This window comes from Salmo salar, chromosome ssa18, assembly GCF_905237065.1.
Source record: "Salmo salar chromosome ssa18, Ssal_v3.1, whole genome shotgun sequence".
NCBI lineage: Eukaryota > Metazoa > Chordata > Actinopteri > Salmoniformes > Salmonidae > Salmo > Salmo salar.
In genome coordinates, this window is record NC_059459.1 from 52,834,090 (window position 1) to 52,852,112 (window position 18,023).

Consider the following 18,023-nt stretch of genomic DNA (forward strand, 5'->3'; position numbering starts at 1 on the left):
TACTATACAAATATGTGTGACCTACATAGTGCAAGTCATATTGTTATTCATGTATGGATTTATATTTACATTGTATTTATACAGCACAACAGACATACACCAAAAGCAATTTAGGATATTTCTGGTAACAAGCATACAGTACCAGTTTTGCTTACACTGCTACTAGTCTGCTTACCTGCTACTAGTCAGTAACGACTACCCTACAAAGCTATACAAACTAGCCAAGTAGTATGTAGCACCTACAGCAGCTAGTTGCTAGTCACTTTGAAAAACTGCTGCGCCAGAAGGCTAAATAAAGGCAACTAGCACCTAACACTAGTCATAAGTGAGCTTACTAGCACCTACCACCTTCCTCATGGTAGTTGTGAGAGAGCCAACTAGCCTTTAGCCCCTAGCCATCTGTAGCCTCTATAGCATGGTGCTAGCTAGTTGTGAGCGAGGCTGTATGAGTCATGGCGGAGCCAAACGTGAGGTGGCTAGGGGTAATTAAGTTGACCCTGAGGGAAAGTCTTTTAGGGGGGATAAACGGATTGACATCATACACACTAACACCACCGAGCCGTATGGCCCCACTCTGGGCCATAATATAACGAAAAGCTCAAATAGAGCTAAAGACAAATTATTCAGGTTCATATTTTCAGAGGGATTATGCCGAGAGGGCAGAGTGCAAGCAGACATTGCTCGCACCTACAGCCACATCAAAGTCTACCTGAACTCTGGGAGATTCATAAGACCTTGACGTACAAAATGTATAACAAAAGCAGTATGATTTCTGTCTGGTATTGTTGCAAGAGTCTACTAAGATAAGAGTAACTCAAGCAATTTGAGGCTAAATCAGTCTCTTTCTGCTTCCCTAGTTGAAAATAGACAGTAAAATGTCCTTGTTGTTCAGCAACAATGAGTGCTCTACCATTGATTAACCATACAATTCACTATGACAACCTGATAGCCCTAACTAACTTAATTCAAACGGCAACAACACCTTTGTGTCTGTTACCACCTTGTGTCCCAAGACCATTTTTCTCTGAAACACCAGAAATAACAAATGCATTTACCGACATAGCTGTGTCCAAAATGGTAACAAGTAGTTTAATTCAATGTAACTGTAAGGGCATTTCTCTGATTACACAATTGTATTAATTTATATCCAACTGGCAGCATCTGAGCTCTGGTAACTATCAGGGTGGAATAGAGGTCTGATATAGAAGGTCTCCTCATAATCATCCTCATTGCTATGGGGTCCCGAGTGGCACAGCGGTCTAAGACACTGCATCTCAGTGCAAGAGGTGTCACTACAGTCTCTGGTTCATATCCAGGCTGAATCACATCAGGCTGTGATTGGGAGTCCCATAGGGTGGTGTACAATTGGCCCAGAGTCGTCTGGTTTTGGCCGGGGTAGGCCGTCATTGTAAATAATAAATTGTTCTTAACTGACTTGCCTAGATAAATAAAGGTTAAAATAACATTTTAAAAATGTTTTGGTGGGATGGAGTTTTGGCCTGCATGGTGACATCACAAGGTGGTAAAATAGTTAATATAACAATAAGAAAGATAGTTCCAAACCTTTCTGCCAATAACCTTTCTGCCTCCCCACTCAGAGCCGACCTAGAAAGTCCTAGCAAAAATCTTGCTTGAGAAATTGCTCGTTGATAAGAAGCTATTTTTGTTTATTTTTTAGCTAACAATCACAGCAAGGTACTTAATTGATGCCCAGAAATGGTTTGATATTGAGATAAGAACAGCTCCAAGTTTAAGCCATATCTAACAGTGTATGAGTTGGGTGGGGACTGGGTACCATGGGGGAGACACATCGTGGTTACAGCCCATTATTGTGACACAGCTCTTGTCTGGGCTGGCACCAACCAATCCATATACCCCTTATTCCTTGCAGGAGAGAGAGGCAGCCACAACAAACACTGGCCGTGTGTGTGTGTGTGTGATGCGTGCGTGCGTGTGCGCATGTTAGTGTGTATGTTAGTGCATGTCCGCATGTTACATGTACATACTACCTCAAGTACCTCGACTAACCGGTGCCCCCGCACATTGACTCCGTACCGGTACCCCCTGTACATAGCCTCGCTATTGTTACTTTACTGCTGCTCTTTAATTATTTGTTACTTTTATTTCTTATTTTTCTTAAAACTGCTTTGTTGCTTAAGGGCTTGTAAGTAAGCATTTCACTGTAAGGTACATTTCACATGTATTCTGCGCACATGACAAATAAAATTTGATTTGATTTGGATTTGATTCCCTCCATCCCTTTGAAAGATTTTGGATGGACAAATTAGAACACTTATGTTTCATGGGGAGAAAGAACCTTAAAACACATTCCTCATCCCCGCTTCACCTCTCCAGCATCAGGGGTGTCAGCAACCAAGGCATGCCTAGGGCTGTTGCGGTGACTGTATTACCACCACACCGGCAGTCCCGAGTCATGAAGGCAGTCAAATTCTACATGACCGTTGAGTCAAGGTAATTAGGCTTCTCCAAGATCTGATGCTGCTGCTGGTCATTAGTAGCTTACCAAACATGCTAACTGCCTGGTACTCAGCACTCTATTGTCCCTCTAATCACTCTGACATCAATGCAAATGTATTCAAAAATCTAATGAAACACTTTATGAGAGCCCATGAGCTCATGTTGCGCAATATTTCTATTGACTATGCAATTGCGGGAAAATATATAGTGATGGCTGCTAATAAAAAGACGAGGATCCCATCAGCTTTCTATAGGCTAGGCCTACTATATTTATTTCTCAACTTTCCTAATATTAAGCACATTGCTTATATTTACAACACGAGTATAGCCTACCAGGCTGGCACGAGGAAAATAGTTTTCCATTCGCTATTTAAGTGCATAGATGACATGTATTTTTTCCCAATGCCTTTTTCGATAAAGGTGCATCATAATGGTCCATTCTAAATTAAACAAAATGTCACACATATATTATTTATTATATGCAAAGACAAAATTAAATCAAGAAAAGTCTGAGGGCGACAAAATTTGCTTATCATTTGCCTTTTTTTGTGACTTTTTCTAATCATTTCTAATGATGCTTCATGTAACCTAGCCTATAGACCTATATTTTGTTTTATACCTTTACTTAACTAGGCAGGTCAGATAAGAAGAATTTTTTATTTTCAATGACGGCCTAGGAACAGTGGGTTAACTGCCTTGTTCAGGGGCAGAACGACAGATTTGTACCTTGTCAGCTCGGGGATTTGAACTTGCAACCTTGCGATTAGCTAGTCCAACGCTCTAACCACTAGGCTACCCTGCCGCCCCCATATGTTTGTATCACAACTAAAGTGGCCAAATCACTTCTTAAAATGAAGCACATTAATCCGCTTTACAAGGGATGTAGAGCCTAACTAGCATATATAAGCAGCGTGTGAGTTTCAAGTTTGGGGAAGATCATTTTCACCACTAAAATGCACCTTTATAATAAAAGCATTACATGCATAATTGCATTTGCGGTGACTTTTGATAATGGTGTTTCTGTGAATGGAACATTTGCCCTTATAGCCTACTACCATGTGTGCATTGCTGTGCTTATAATGTGAAGAAATAGTATTTTATAATATTTTATCAACATTTTAAGCAAAAATGTTTATATCTTTTGTCAGCCACATTGCATAAAAAAAGGTGTTTTGATAATAGTGGTTGTATTCATTTGGAATCTATCGCATCCCACAACTGTCCCAGACTATGTATGGAATATTTATTTCTCGCACAGAATAAAATGGGTAAACTTTTGTACTATGGAGGGATAGTAGTAGATTGACATAGCCAAGTGCTTTTGCTGTTCGTTAGGCCTACTCATCTTGTTCGCTGACGAAAAGTAAATGTGGACAGTTCTACAAATACGCACCTCGGAAATGGATAAGGACGCCCGCAGTAGCGTCTCCGATGTGTCTGTCTTAATTTGTAGCCTCTAAGAAAGACACGATTACGTGACGAAGAGCCATGTGAGTGAGAGTGCTTCCGATTGCGCAGCACACTCAGGGAGAAGGGCACAACGCAGCACTCTGGGCTGCAAAAGGCATGGCTTTTTTTAGGGTGCATAACGTCCACAAAGGGGATGCCGCCGTGAAATTCGAGACATTATCAAGAGCTTGTCAAATTGTGAATGAGAAACTATTGGAGTGTGTAAAGGCAGCTAAAAAAAGGCTCATGCCTTTCAAGCGACTTTTATCAAATCATCATTAGAATCTAATCATGCAGTCTTACAATGTGTTAAAAATCAACACACAGCCCAATGTTTATAGAACAACTAAACTTAATTATTAACTCTAAATTAAGCATATAAGAGTTCCGTTTTCTTTCAGAATAGCCACATGTGCGCACTCCATCAAATTGTTTGGAGACAATATTTATATTTTATTCAGCTTGCATTCTTCATACTATAAAACAATATAAAATAATGCCACAGAATTATAAGCAAATCTTGTCTGCTAAATGAACTAGTGTAGCCCACAGACATTTGACATAGCCACATCAGGACCTAACATAAGGACAACTCAGAATATGCTATACATTTTCCTCATATCATGTTTTTAGACATTTTAGACAATAAATAATGGACTTATTGTTTAGGTGTAGGCTATATTACATAGCCTACAAGACATTTTAAAAAGTCTAATTAATCTATGTGTCGAAGCCAGGAGATGCTAAATGTGTTTATGTTAATTAACGGTCAATTACCGTGAGACCGACAGTTATTGACTAGACAATTACCGGCTGACAAATTTTTGTGACCGCCACAAGGGAGAAGAGACAGCCAGAAACACTGCGGCTATATCTCAATAGTCAAAAGCGGCTTCCTCTCTTTGTATCCTTTTCTTAATAAACACTGATGTGAAAGAAATAGACAGGTAGCCTAGTGGTTAGAGTGTTGGGACAGCAACTGAAAGTTTGAAAGACTGAATCCCCGAGCTGACAAGGTAAACAGCTGTCGTTCTGCACCTGAACAAGGCAGTTCCTAGGCCATAATTGTAAATAAGAAATTGTTCTTAACTGATTTGCCTGGTTAAATAAAGGTAAAAAATAACTAGCCAGACAGTTTATGCCATCTTGCTTTCATATCTTCTTCTCAGATCAGTGCAGTTGAATGAGAGGAGCTGAGGACATGAAGACCGGAAACTACTTAAGACTAGACACACACCAGACAATCTCTGTTCTTAACAGGGCAGTTTAGAAACAGCAACTGTGCTAACGCCCAAGCTAAAGCACAGTAAGTGCATTATTTAAAGCACCGGGGGCTCAATTTGTCATTCTCGCAGGCTCATCAGAGGAGAACATTCGTTATTAAATGCACCTTTCACTGGGGTTTACGCTGCCTGTCTGTGGGATCAAAGAGACAGCTCACCGACTCCCAGCTTCCCCTCTGATTCCAACTGACAAAATGAGTCAATTAAATCAAATGGCTCCCCTACCAAAAATAAAAAGAAGAGAGAGAGCTAGTAATGTAGTTCTTAACTGGAGAGGAGTTGGGTTACTTGGGTGTAGGTCCAGACACAGAGAGTGCTCTTAGGTAAAAGTTAGTAGATTTAGATGATAGGAGAAGCCTGTCTTTGGTTGAAGGTGATTTCTGAGAGGAGTTAGAGGTATTTGGCGATTTGATGGGTCAGGAGTTTTTCCTTGACCCTACAAAAGGAGCATTTCTTTCAGTTTATTGTTTTTAGCTGTACCATAATGTATACTTTGGTGGCAGTACTGTTGTTTTTATTCCAGATTCACTATGTAAATAAACACCCTTGCACAGAAGGACAGTTGAAGTCGGAAGCTTACATACACTTAGATTGTAGTCATTAAAACTCTTTTTTCAACAACTCCACAAATTTCTTGTTAACAAACTATCGTTTTGGCAAGTCGGTTAGGACATCTAAGTAATTTTTCCAACAAATGTTTACAGACAGATTATTTCACTTATAATTCATTGTATCACAATTCCAGTGGGTCAGAAGTTTAAATACACTAAGTTGACTGTGCCATTAAACAGCTTGGAAAATTCAGAATCAAATCAAATCAAATGTTATTGGTCACATACACATGGTTAGCAGATATTAATGTGATATTAATGCTTGTGATTCTAGTTTTGACCGTGCAGTAATATCTAACAAGTAATCTAACAATTTTACAACAACTACCTTATACACACAAGTGTAAAGGAATGAATAAGAATATGTACAGACATATATGTGGATGAGCGATGGCCGAATGGCATAGGTAAGATGCAGTAGATGGTATAGAGTACAGTATATACATATGAGATGAGTAATGTAGGGTATGTAAACATTATATAAAGTGGCATTGTTTAAAGTGACTAGTGACACATTTATTACATCCAATTTTTTATTATTAAAGCGGCTAGAGACTTGAGTCAGTTTGTTGGCAGCAGCCACTTAATGTTAGTGATGGCTGTTTAACAGTCTGATGGCCTTGAGATAGAAGCTGTTTTTCAGTCTCTCGGTCCCAGCTTTGATGCACCTGTACTGATCTCGCCTTCTAGATGATGGCGAGGTGAACAGGCAGTGGCTCGGGTTGTTGTCCTTGATGATCTTTTTGTCCTTCCTGTGACATCGGGAGGTGTAGGTGTCCTGGAGGGCAGGTAGTTTGCCCCCGGTGATGCGTTGTGCAGACCTCATTAAAACCTTCCACCTTCTCCACAACTGTCCTGTCGATGTGGATAGGGGGGTGCTCCCTCTGCTGTTTCCTGAAGTCCACGATCATCTCCTTTGTTTTGTTTACGTTGCGTGTGAGATTATTTTCCTGATACCACACTCCGAGGGCCCTCACCTCCTCCCTGTAGGCTGTCTCATCGTTGTTGGTAATCAAGCCTACCACTGTAATGTCGTCTGAAAACCTGATGATTGAGTTGGAGGCGTGTATGGATTTTGTTTCCTACCCTCACCACCTGGGGGCGGCCCGTAAGAAAGTCCAGGACCCAGGGTCACGAGCTTAATGACGAGTTTGGAGGGTACTATGGTGTTAAACGCTGAGCTGTAATCGATGAACAGTATTCTTACGTAGATATTCCTCTTGTCCAGATGGGTTAGGGCAGTGTGCAGTGTGATTGCGATTGCATCGTCTGTGGACCTATTGGGGCGGTAAGAAAATTGGAGTGGGTCTAGGGTGTCAGGTAGGGTGGAGGTGATATGATCCTTGACTAGTCTCTCAATGCACTTCATGATGGCGGAAGTGAGTGCTACGGGGTGATAGTCGTTTAACTCAGTTACCTTAGCTTTCTTGGGAACAGGAACAATGTTGGCCCTCTTGAAGTATGTGGGAACAGCAGACTGGGATAGGGATTGATTGAATATGTCCGTAAACACACCAGCCAGCTGGTCTGCGCATGCTCTGAAGTCGCGGCTAGGGATGCCGTCTGGGCCGGCAGCCTTGCTAGGGTCAACACGTTTAAATGTTTTACTCACGTTGCCTGCTGTGAAGGAGAGCCCGCAGGTTTTGGTAGTGGGCCGTGTCAGTGGCACTGTACGGTCCTCAAAGCGAGCAAAGAAGTTGTTTAGTTTGTCTGGGCGCAAGATGTCGGTGTCTGAGATGGGGCTGGTTTTCTTTTTGTAATTCCCGAAAATGTTATCATGGCTTTAGAAGCTTCTGAAACGCTAATTGACATCATTTGAGGCAATTGGAGGTGTACCTGTGGATGTATTTCAAGGCCTACCTTCAAACTCAGTACCTCTTTGCTTGACATCATGGGAAAATCAAAAGAAATCAGCCAAGACCTCAGAAAAAACATTGTAGACCTCCACAAGTCTGGTTCATCCTTGGGAGCAATTTCCAAATGCCTGAAGGTACCACGTTCATCTGTACAAATAATAGAACGCAAGTATAAACACCATGGGACCATGCATCCGTAATACCGCTCAGGAAGGAGACTCGTTCTGTCTCGTAGAGATGAACGTACTTTGCTGTGAAAAGTGCAAATCAGTCCCATAATGACAGCAAAGGACCTTGTGAAGATGATGGAGGAAACAGGTACAAAGTATCTATAGCAACAGTAAAATGGGTCCTATATCGACATAACCTGAAAGGCCACTCAGCAAGGAAGAAGCCACTGCTCCAAAACCGCCATAAAAAAGCCACACTACGGTCTGCAACTGCACATGGGGACAAAAGATCATACTTTTTGGAGAAATGTCCTCTGGTCTGATGAAACTAAAATAGAAATGTTTGGCCATAATGACCATCGTTATGTTTGGAGGAAAAAGGGGGAGGCTTGCAAGCCGAAGAACACCATCCCAACCATGAAACACGGGGGTGGCAGCATGTCATGTTGTGGGGGTGCTTTGCTGCAGGAGGGACTGGTGCACTTCACAAAATAGATGGCATCATGGGGAGGAAATTTAAGTGGATATATTGAAGCAACATCTCAAGACATCAGTCAGGAAGTTAAAGCTTGGTCTTCCAAATGGACACTGACCCCAAGAATACTTCCAAAGTTGTGGCAAAATGGCTTAAAACCTCTTAGGGCTAGGGGGCAGTATTTTCACGGCCGGATGAAAAACGTACCCAATTTAAACATGTTACTACTCTGGCCCAGAAAATAGAATATCCATAGTATTCATAGATTTGGATAGAAAACACTCTGAAGTTTCTAAAACTGTTTGAATTGTATCTGTGAGTATAACAGAACTCATATCGCAGGCAAAAACCTGAGAAAAATTGAACCAGGAAGTGGGAGAAATGAGAATTGTAGTTCCTCTTTTGAATCCCTTGAGAAACTACAGTGACATAGGGGTCACGTTGCACTTCCTAAGGCTTCCATTGGCTGTCAACAGTCTTTAGAAACTGGTTTCATCCTTATCCTGTTACCGGGCAGAAAATTGTGGCTCAGACAATCAGTGGCCAGTCTGAGGACAGGTGTCTCGTGGCGCGCGTGCCCGCGAGATCGCTGTTCGTTCTTTTTCTTCTGGGATGAATACCTATTGTCCGGTTGGAAAATTATCGCAATTTTACGTAAAAAAAATGCCCTAAAGATTGATTGTAAACATCGTTTGACATGTTTCTAGAAATGGTAATGGAACTTTTGAACTTTTTGTCTATGGATTTGCGCTTACGCCTCATGGCATTGTAATAGCGTTCTGGATGCGCCAACAATATGGAGGTATTTGGACATAAATGATGGACTTTGCAGAACAAATGAACATTTCTTGTGGAAGTGGGAGTCCTTCAGAGTGCATTCCGCTGAAGATCAGCAAAGGTAAGAAAATATTTCGAACATATTGTAGAGATTTGTCGACGCCGTGGTTGTAGGCTAACTGTATAGCTTAGCATTGAAGGCTAAGTTCTGTACTCAGAATATTGAACAATGTGCTTTCTCCGTAAAGTTATTTTGAAATCTGACAAAGCGGTTGCATAAAGGAGTAGATTATCTATAATTCTTTAAATAATTGTTATAAATTTTGTCAACGTTTATGATGAGTATTTCTGTAAATTTATGTGCCCATTCACCGGTGGTTATGGGGAGAATACATTTTCTGAACATCATGCGCCAATGTAAAATGGTTTTTTTGGATATAAATATGAACTTGATCGAACAAAAAATGCATGTATTGTCTAACATGATGTCCTAGGAGTGTCATCTGATGAAGATTGTCAAAGGTTAGTGCTTAATTTTAGCTGTATATTTGGTTTTGTGACGGCTATCCATGCTTGGAAAATTTTTTTTTTGCTAAGGTGCTATCCTAAAATAATCTAATGTTTTGCTTTCACCGTAAAGCCTTTTTGAAATTGGACAATGTGGTTGGATTAACGAGAAGATTATCTTTAAAATGCCGAATAATACTTGAATTTTAATTTTGAGATTTTTGTGTTTTGAATTTCGCGCTGTGCTATTTCACTGGTTGTTGTCCAACCAATCCTGTTAATGGGATTTTATCTCGAAGGGGTCCTCAAGAGGTTAAGGACAACAAAGTCAAAGGTATTGGAGTGGCCATCACAAAGCCCTGACCTCAATCCTATAGAACATTTGTGGGCAGAACTGAGAAAGCATGTGCAAGCAAGGAGGCCTACAAACCTGACTCAGTTACACCAGCTCTGTCAGGAGGAATGGGCCAAAATTCACCCAACTTATTGTGCGAAGCTTGTGGAAGGCTACCCAAAACGTATGACCCAAGTTAAACAATTTAAAGGCAAAGCTACCAAATACTAATTGAGTGTATGTAAACTTCTGACCCACTGGGAATGTGATGAAAGAAATAAAAGCTGAAATAAATAATTCTCTCTACTATTATTCTGACATTTCACATTCTTAAAATAAAGTGGTGATCCTAACTGACCAAAGACAGGGTCTTTTTACTAGGATTAAATGTCAGGAATTGTGAAAAACTGAGTTTAAATGTATTTGGCTAAGGTGTATGTAAACTTCTGACTTCAACTGTACTTTTGTGGCTCCGCCATCTTTTTATTTGATAGAGGTTTAGCCTTCTGGTCTACTCTATGCGACAAGGCCCTAATAGTTATAGGCTACAACTACTGTAGCACATGGAGTTGTTCTAGATAAGGTCACATAACCAGGAAAAGCTTGGGGACCTAGAAGTGACATAATCTAGGCTCGTAAATGTGTGTTTTTTACAATATATCTTTGGAAGCATGCTGCAGGTTGGTTCCTGAACTATTAATGCATTCAATATTCTATGTTTTTCAGTATTCCATTTTTACAGTTCATATGAAGTGCTAAGCCAACGTGTTCCTCAGATGCTATAGGCGACATACACAGCTATGCCTTTTCTCCCTTCGCCTTTGATGTTTTCAGGGAAACATGCTTTGTTATTCAATGTGCTTCACGGATGTTTTTTTCGCATCGTTTTCTTTCTTCCTCCTTTTCTTTTTAGCAGAGCTCTGGGCTGATTGATTTTCCTCCCTCTCCCTTTCCTTTCCGTCTGTGCTTCCTTGATTCTAATGCTGGTGGGTTGTGGGAAATATTTATACGGCATTGATCCGATTCACTGATGAGTCTCTCAGGAACGGCAGAATTCAAACTGTTTTTGTCCCATGGATGTCTCTAAGTATCAATCACCAGAGGGTCGAAAGTTAGCATGCCTGCAGACTACCTTGCAGAGCCCAAGGCCAAACTCATTTTCCAAAGAAGGGAAAAAAAGAAAACAAAATAGGCATATGGCGGCTATGGCCCTAATCTGCGATAGTGTTCATATTCAGTTATTTCAGTGTGTCTATATTTCTACCTTTGCTGGGTCCTTTACTATAGAGAGAGACATAGAGAGAGAGAGAGAGAGAGAGAGAGAGAGAGAGAGAGAGAGAGACAGAGAGAGACAGACAGAGAGAGCGAGAGAGAGAGAGAGGGAGCGAGAGAGAGCGTACCAGCCATAGGAGGAGGGGATACTGGCTGTGAACGTGCATGGCATGTGTACAGTATTGGGGGGCGCCGCCAACCCACCAACCCAATGATAATTCCTGCCACCGGCATTCCATAAAAAATGCAACACCTGCAGGATATTTTCCGCATTAAACTTTCATGGTTCAGGCTGTCTCGACAGGCAACACTCGGCTCTGGCACACCATAATGATAATGAAGTTTGTAAAGGAATGTCTCGCTTGCTCTCTTCCGCCTCATCTGAAGGCAGGCAACCATCACAGCACAGCAGCCAGTCGGCTCTGATTATACAGTATCTCAAAGGGGAGGTGGAGGAGGGATATGTAGAGTTGTAGGCGGGACTGAGGCTCAGGTAGTGTGCTTTGATTCAGAGACAAAGCATGTGGGGATGGTTGTGGTATTCCACAGGGGCCTGTCCTCTGGTTGATATTCCCAATAAACACACACGGATGCATGCACACAAGTGGAGGCTCCTCAGAGGAGGAAGGGGAGGACCATCCTCCTCAGTCAAATTTCATAGAAATGTAAACAGTGAAACATTAAAAAACTTAGCCTTTTTAGATAGAGCTATACTCAATATATTCATATGTCACCAAATAATTGATTAACTTGTTATGGATAGGGGGCAGTATTTTCACGGCCGGATAAAAAACGTACCCGATTTAATCTGATTATTACTCCTGCCCAGAAACTAGAATATGCATATAATTATTAGCTTTGGATAGAAAACACTCCAAAGTTTCTAAAACTGTTTGAATGGTGTCTGTGAGTATAACAGAACTCATTTGGCAGGCCAAAACCTGAGAAGATTCCAAACAGGAAGCGCCCTCTTTGACCATTTCTTGGCCTTCTTGATCATCTCTATCCAAAACAGAGGATCTCTGCTGTAACGTGACATTTTCTAACGCTCCCATAGGCTCTCAGAAGGCGCCAGAACGTTGAATGATGACTTTGCAGGCCATGGCTGAAAAACAGTAGCGCATTTGGTAAGTGGTCGATCTGAGAACAATGAGACTGGTGCGCGCATGCACGAGAAGAGTCCATTTTAGATTTTTTTTGTCTTTGAACGAAAACAGGGTTTCCCGGTCAGAATATTATCGCTTTTTTTACTAGAAAAATCGCATAAAAATTGATTTTAAACAGCGTTTGACATGCTTCGAAGTACGGTAATGGAATATTTGGAAATGTTTTGTCACGAAACGCGCCGGGCGCGTCACCCTTCTTTACCCTTCGGATAGTGTCTTGAACGCACAACAAAACGCCGCTATTTGGATATAACTATGGATTATTTGGAACCAAACCAACATTTGTTATTGAAGTAGAAGTCCTGGGAGTGCATTCTGACGAAGAACAGCAAAGGTAATCAAATTTTTCTTATAGTAAATCTGAGTTTGGTGAGTACCAAACTTGGTGGGTGTCAAAATAGCTAGCCCGTGATGGCGAGCTATCTACTCAGAATATTGCAAAATGTGCTTTCACCGAAAAGCCATTTTAAAATCGGACACCGTGATTGCATAAAGGAGTTCTGTATCTATAATTCTTAAAATAATTGTTATGTTTTTTGTGAACGTTTATCGTGAGTAATTTAGTAAATTCACCGGAAGTGTTCGGTGGGAATGCTAGTTCTGAACGTCACATGCTAATGTAAAAAGCTGATTTTTTATATAAATATGAACTTGATTGAACAAAACATGCATGTATTGTATAACATAATGTCCTAGGAGTGTCATCTGATGAAGATCATCAAAGGTTAGTGCTGCATTTAGCTGTGGTTTTGTTTTTTGTGACATTATATGCTAGCTTGAAAAATGGGTGTCTGATTATTTCTGGCTGGGTACTCTGCTGACATAATCTAATGTTTTGCTTTCGCTGTAAAGCCTTTTTGAAATCGGACAGTGTGGTTAGATAAAGGAGAGTCTTGTCTTTAAAATGGTGTAAAATAGTCATATGTTTGAAAAATTGAAGTTCGGATTTTCGAGGAATTTGTATTTCGCGCCACGCCCATCATTGGATATTGGAGCAGGTGTTCCGCTAGCGGAACGTCTAGATGTAAGAGGTTTTAACCTGTCTGGGCTAGGGGGCAGGATTTTCATTATTAGATTTGGATAGAAAACACTCTGAAGTTTCTAAAACTGTTTGAATGGTGTCTGTGAGTATAACAGAACTCATATGGCAGGCAAAAACCTGAGAAAATTCCAAGCAGGAAGTAGCCTGTCTGAGAATTTGTAGTTCTTCTTTCTAGTCCCTTTCAAAACTACAGTATCTCTGGGGTTACGTTGCACTTTCTAAGGCTTCCATTGGCTCTCTAAAGCCTTCAGAAAGCGGATTGAGGCATCTCCTGTCTCTGGGCAGAGTATGGTAGCTCAGTTTCTCAGTGGTCTACCTGGTAACTAAGAGATTGGATATGCGCGTTCACGAGACCGTGCTGTTTTTTCTTTTCCTCTTTGAATGAATACACTATTGTCCAGTTGGAATATTATCGCTATTTTATGAGAAAAATACCATAAAAATTGATTTTAACTTCTTTGGGATAGAGGGCAGTATTTTCACGGCCGGATAAAAAACGTACCCGATTTAATGTGGTTACTACTCCTGCCCAGAAACTAGAATATGCATATAATTAGTAGATTTGGATAGAAAACACTCTATCGTTTTTAAAACTGTTTTAATGGTGTCTGTGAGTATAACAAAACTCATATGGCAGGCCAAAACCTGAGAATATTCCATACAGGAAGTGCCCTGTCTGACAATTTGTTGTCCTTCTGTTGCATCTCTATCGAAAATACAGCATCTGTGCTGTAACGTGACATTTTCTAAGGCTTCCATTGGCTCTCTAAAGCTGCCAGAAAGTGGAATGGGGTGTCTGCTGTCTCTGGGCAAAGAACAGCAGCAGAATTTGTAAGTGGTCAGCCTGGGGACAGTGACACTGGAGATGCGTGGTCACGAGACTACTCCATTTTTTTCTTTCAACCTTTGAATGAATACAACGTTGCCCGGTTGGAATATTATCGCTATTTTACAAGAAAAATAGCATAAAAATTGATTTTAAACAGCGTTTGACATGCTTCTAAGTACGGTAATGGAATATTTCAATTTTTTTTGTCACGAAATGCGCTCACAGGTCACCCTTCGGATAGTGACCTGAACGCACGAACAAAACGGAGCTATTTGAATATAACTATGGATTATTTGGAACCAAAACAACATTTGTTGTTGAAGTAGAAGTCCTGGGAGTGCATTCTGACGAAGAACAGCAAAGGTAATCCAATTTTTCTAATAGTAAATCTGAGTTTAGGTTGTCCCAAACTTGGTGGGTGTCAAAATAGCTAGCCGTGATGGCCGAGCTATGTACTCAGAATATTGCAAAATGTGCTTTCGCCGAAAAGCTATTTTAAAATCTGACACCGCGATTGCATAATGGAGTTCTGTATCTATAATTCTTAAAATAATTGTTATGTATTTTGTGAACGTTTATCATGAGTAATTTAGTAAATTCACCGGAAGTTTTCGGTGGGTATGCTAGTTCTGAACATCACATGCTAATGTAAAAAGCTGTTTTTTAATATAAATATGAACTTGATTGAACAAAACATGCATGTATTGTATAACATAATGTCCTAGGATTGTCATCTGATGAAGATCATCAAAGCTTAGTGCTTCATTTAGCTGTGTTTTGGGTTTCTGTGACATATATGCTTGCTTGGAAAATGGCTGTGTGATTATTTTGGGCTATGTACTCTCCTAACATAATCTAATGTTTTGCTTTCACTGTAAAGCCTTTTTGAAATCGGACAATGTGGTTAGATTAACAAGAGTCTTATCTTTAAAATGGTGTAAAATAGTTGTATGTTTGAAAAACTGAAATTATAGCATTTTTGAGGTTTTTGTATTTCACGCCACGCTCTTCCACTGGCTGTTGAATAGAGTAGGACGGTGACGTGCCACCTAGCCCATAGAGGTTAAAACATACTGTTCACAATGAAGGTCTATAGTAACTTCAACAGCACTCTCTGGGGTAGCACCATGGTGCAGCCGGATGACAGCTAGCTTCCATTTTCATGACACACCTAGGACATTATGTTATACAATACATGCATGTTTTGTTCAATCAAGTTCATATTTATATCAAAAAACAGCTTTTTACATTAGCATGTGACGTTCAGAACTAGCATACCCCCCGCAAACTTCCGGGGAATTTGCTAACAATTTACTAAATTACTCACGATAAACGTTCACAAAAAGCATAACAATTATTTTAAGAATTATAGATACAGAACTCCTCTATGCACTCGATATGTCCGATTTTAAAATAGCTTTTTGGTGAAAGCACATTTTGCAATATGCTAAGTACATAGCCCAGCCATCACGGGCTAGCTATTTAGACACCCGGCAAGTTTAGCACTCACCAATATCAGATTTACTATTATAAAAGTTTGATTACCTTTTGTTGTCTTCGTCAGAATGCACTCCCAGGACTGCTACTTCAATAACAAATGTTGGTTTGGTCCAAAATAATCCATCGTTATATCCGAATAGCGGCGTTTTGTTCGTGCGTCCCAGACACTATCCGAAATGGTAAATCAGGGTCGTGCGCATGGCGCAATTCGTGACAAAAAAATTCTAAATATTCCATTACCGTACTTCGAAGCATATCAACCGCTGTTTAAAATCAATTTTTATGCAATTTATCTCGTAAAAAAGCGATAATATTCCGACCGGGAATCTCCTTTTCGGCAAACAGAGGAAAGATCACAAAGACGGGGGCGGCCAGGGCACGCGCCTAAGCCCACAGTCCCTTGATCGGCCACTTGAGAAAGGCGATAATGTGTTTCAGCCTGGGGCTGGGATGACGACATTCAGCTTTTTCCCGGGCTCTGAGCGCCCATGGAAGACGTAGGAAGTGTCACGTTAGAGCAGAGATCCTTTGTAAAAGATAGAGATGGCAAAGAATTTCAAGAAATGGTCAGACAGGCCACTTCCTGTAAAGGAATCTCTCAGGTTTTGACCTGCCATTTGAGTTCTGTTATACTCACAGACACCATTCAAACAGTTTTAGAAACTTTGGAGTGTTTTCTATCCAAATCTACTAATTATATGCATATTCTCGTTACTGGGCAGGAGTAGTAACCAGATTAAATCGGGTACGTTTTTTATCCAGCCGTAAAAATACTGCCCCCTAGCCATAACAGGTTAAGAGGTGATGACCACTCCACTCCACTACCATTGTCAACTCTCTCTTGACGTGAACTGAAGCAGTGTCTCATGTGCTCGCTCATCCACTGGCATATTGAATGTTTCCTCACCAAGCACTGTGAGTACCCTTATCAATTTTCTCTCATTACTGTATGTAGAGTCAATCACATACACAAACACAATCACATTATTACACATAAATGATTTTACTCCTTGATTGGACTAACTCATTCTTGGCTCTTTTGTCTAATTGTGTAGTGTATTGTCTTCCCAGTAAAATCCTGTCCTGCCCACAGTGGAATAGATGAGCTCTTCTCCAACACCATCCATCCACGATGAGCATGTCCTGCACAGAAAGCCTATGAACACCTCAACTCAAGCCTCATACCCTTATTCAATCACTACTGTGATCCCTTCCCAACACTGTGTAAGTAGCCCTCTCATTCCCATTATGCATAATACTGTGCTATAAATGTATTTTATTAACCTCTCTGGGCTAGGCGGGATGAATTCATCCCACCTACGCAACAGCCAGTCTAATCCAGTGGCGCGATTTTCAAATACCTTAGAAATGCTATTAATTCAATTTCTCAAACATATGACTATTTTACAGCTATTTAAAGACAAGACTCTCGTTAATCTAACCACACTGTCCGATTTCAAAAAGGCTTTACAACGAAAGCAAAACATTAGATTATGTCAGCAGAGTACCCAGCCAGAAATAATCAGACACCCATTTTTCAAGCTAGCATATAATGTCACAAAAACCCAAACCACAGCTAAATGCAGCACTAACCTTTGATGATCTTCATCAGATGACAACCCTAGGACATTATGTTATACAATACATGCATGTTTTGTTCCATCAAGTTCATATTTATATCAAAAACCAGCTTTTTACATTGGCATGTGACGTTCAGAACTAGCATACCCCCCGCAAACTTCCGGGGAATTTACTAACAATTTACTAAATTACTCAAGATAAACGTTCACAAAAAGCATAACAATTATTTTAAGAATTATAGATACAGACCTCCTCTATGCACTCGATATGTCCGATTTTATAATAGCTTTTTGGTGAAAGCACATTTTGCAATATTCTAAGTACATAGCCCAGCCATCACGGGCTAGCTATTTAGACACCTGGCAAGTTTAGCCTTCACCAAAATCAGATTTACTATTACAAAAGTTTGATTACCTTTTGTTGTCTTCGTCAGAATGCACTCCCAGGACTGCTACTTCAATAACAAATGTTGGTTTGGTCCAAAATAATCTATCGTTATATCCGAATAGCGGCGTTTTGTTCATGCGTCCCAGACACTATCCGAAATGGTAAATCAGGGTCGTGCGCATGGCGCAATTCGTGACCAAAAAAATCTAAATATTCCATTACCGTACTTCGAAGCATGTCAACCGCTGTTTAAAATCCATTTTTATGCCATTTTTCTCGTAAAAAAGTGATAATATTCTGACCGGG

At 40.5% G+C, this 18,023-nt stretch overlaps 1 protein-coding gene across 6 annotated transcripts in view; it reads right to left on the reverse strand.

Moving 5' to 3' along the window:
* The window catches only part of LOC106577482 (protocadherin-7), a 220,039-nt gene that overhangs the window by 26,192 nt on the left and 175,824 nt on the right, over window positions 1-18,023 (reverse strand). The window lies entirely within an intron of this gene.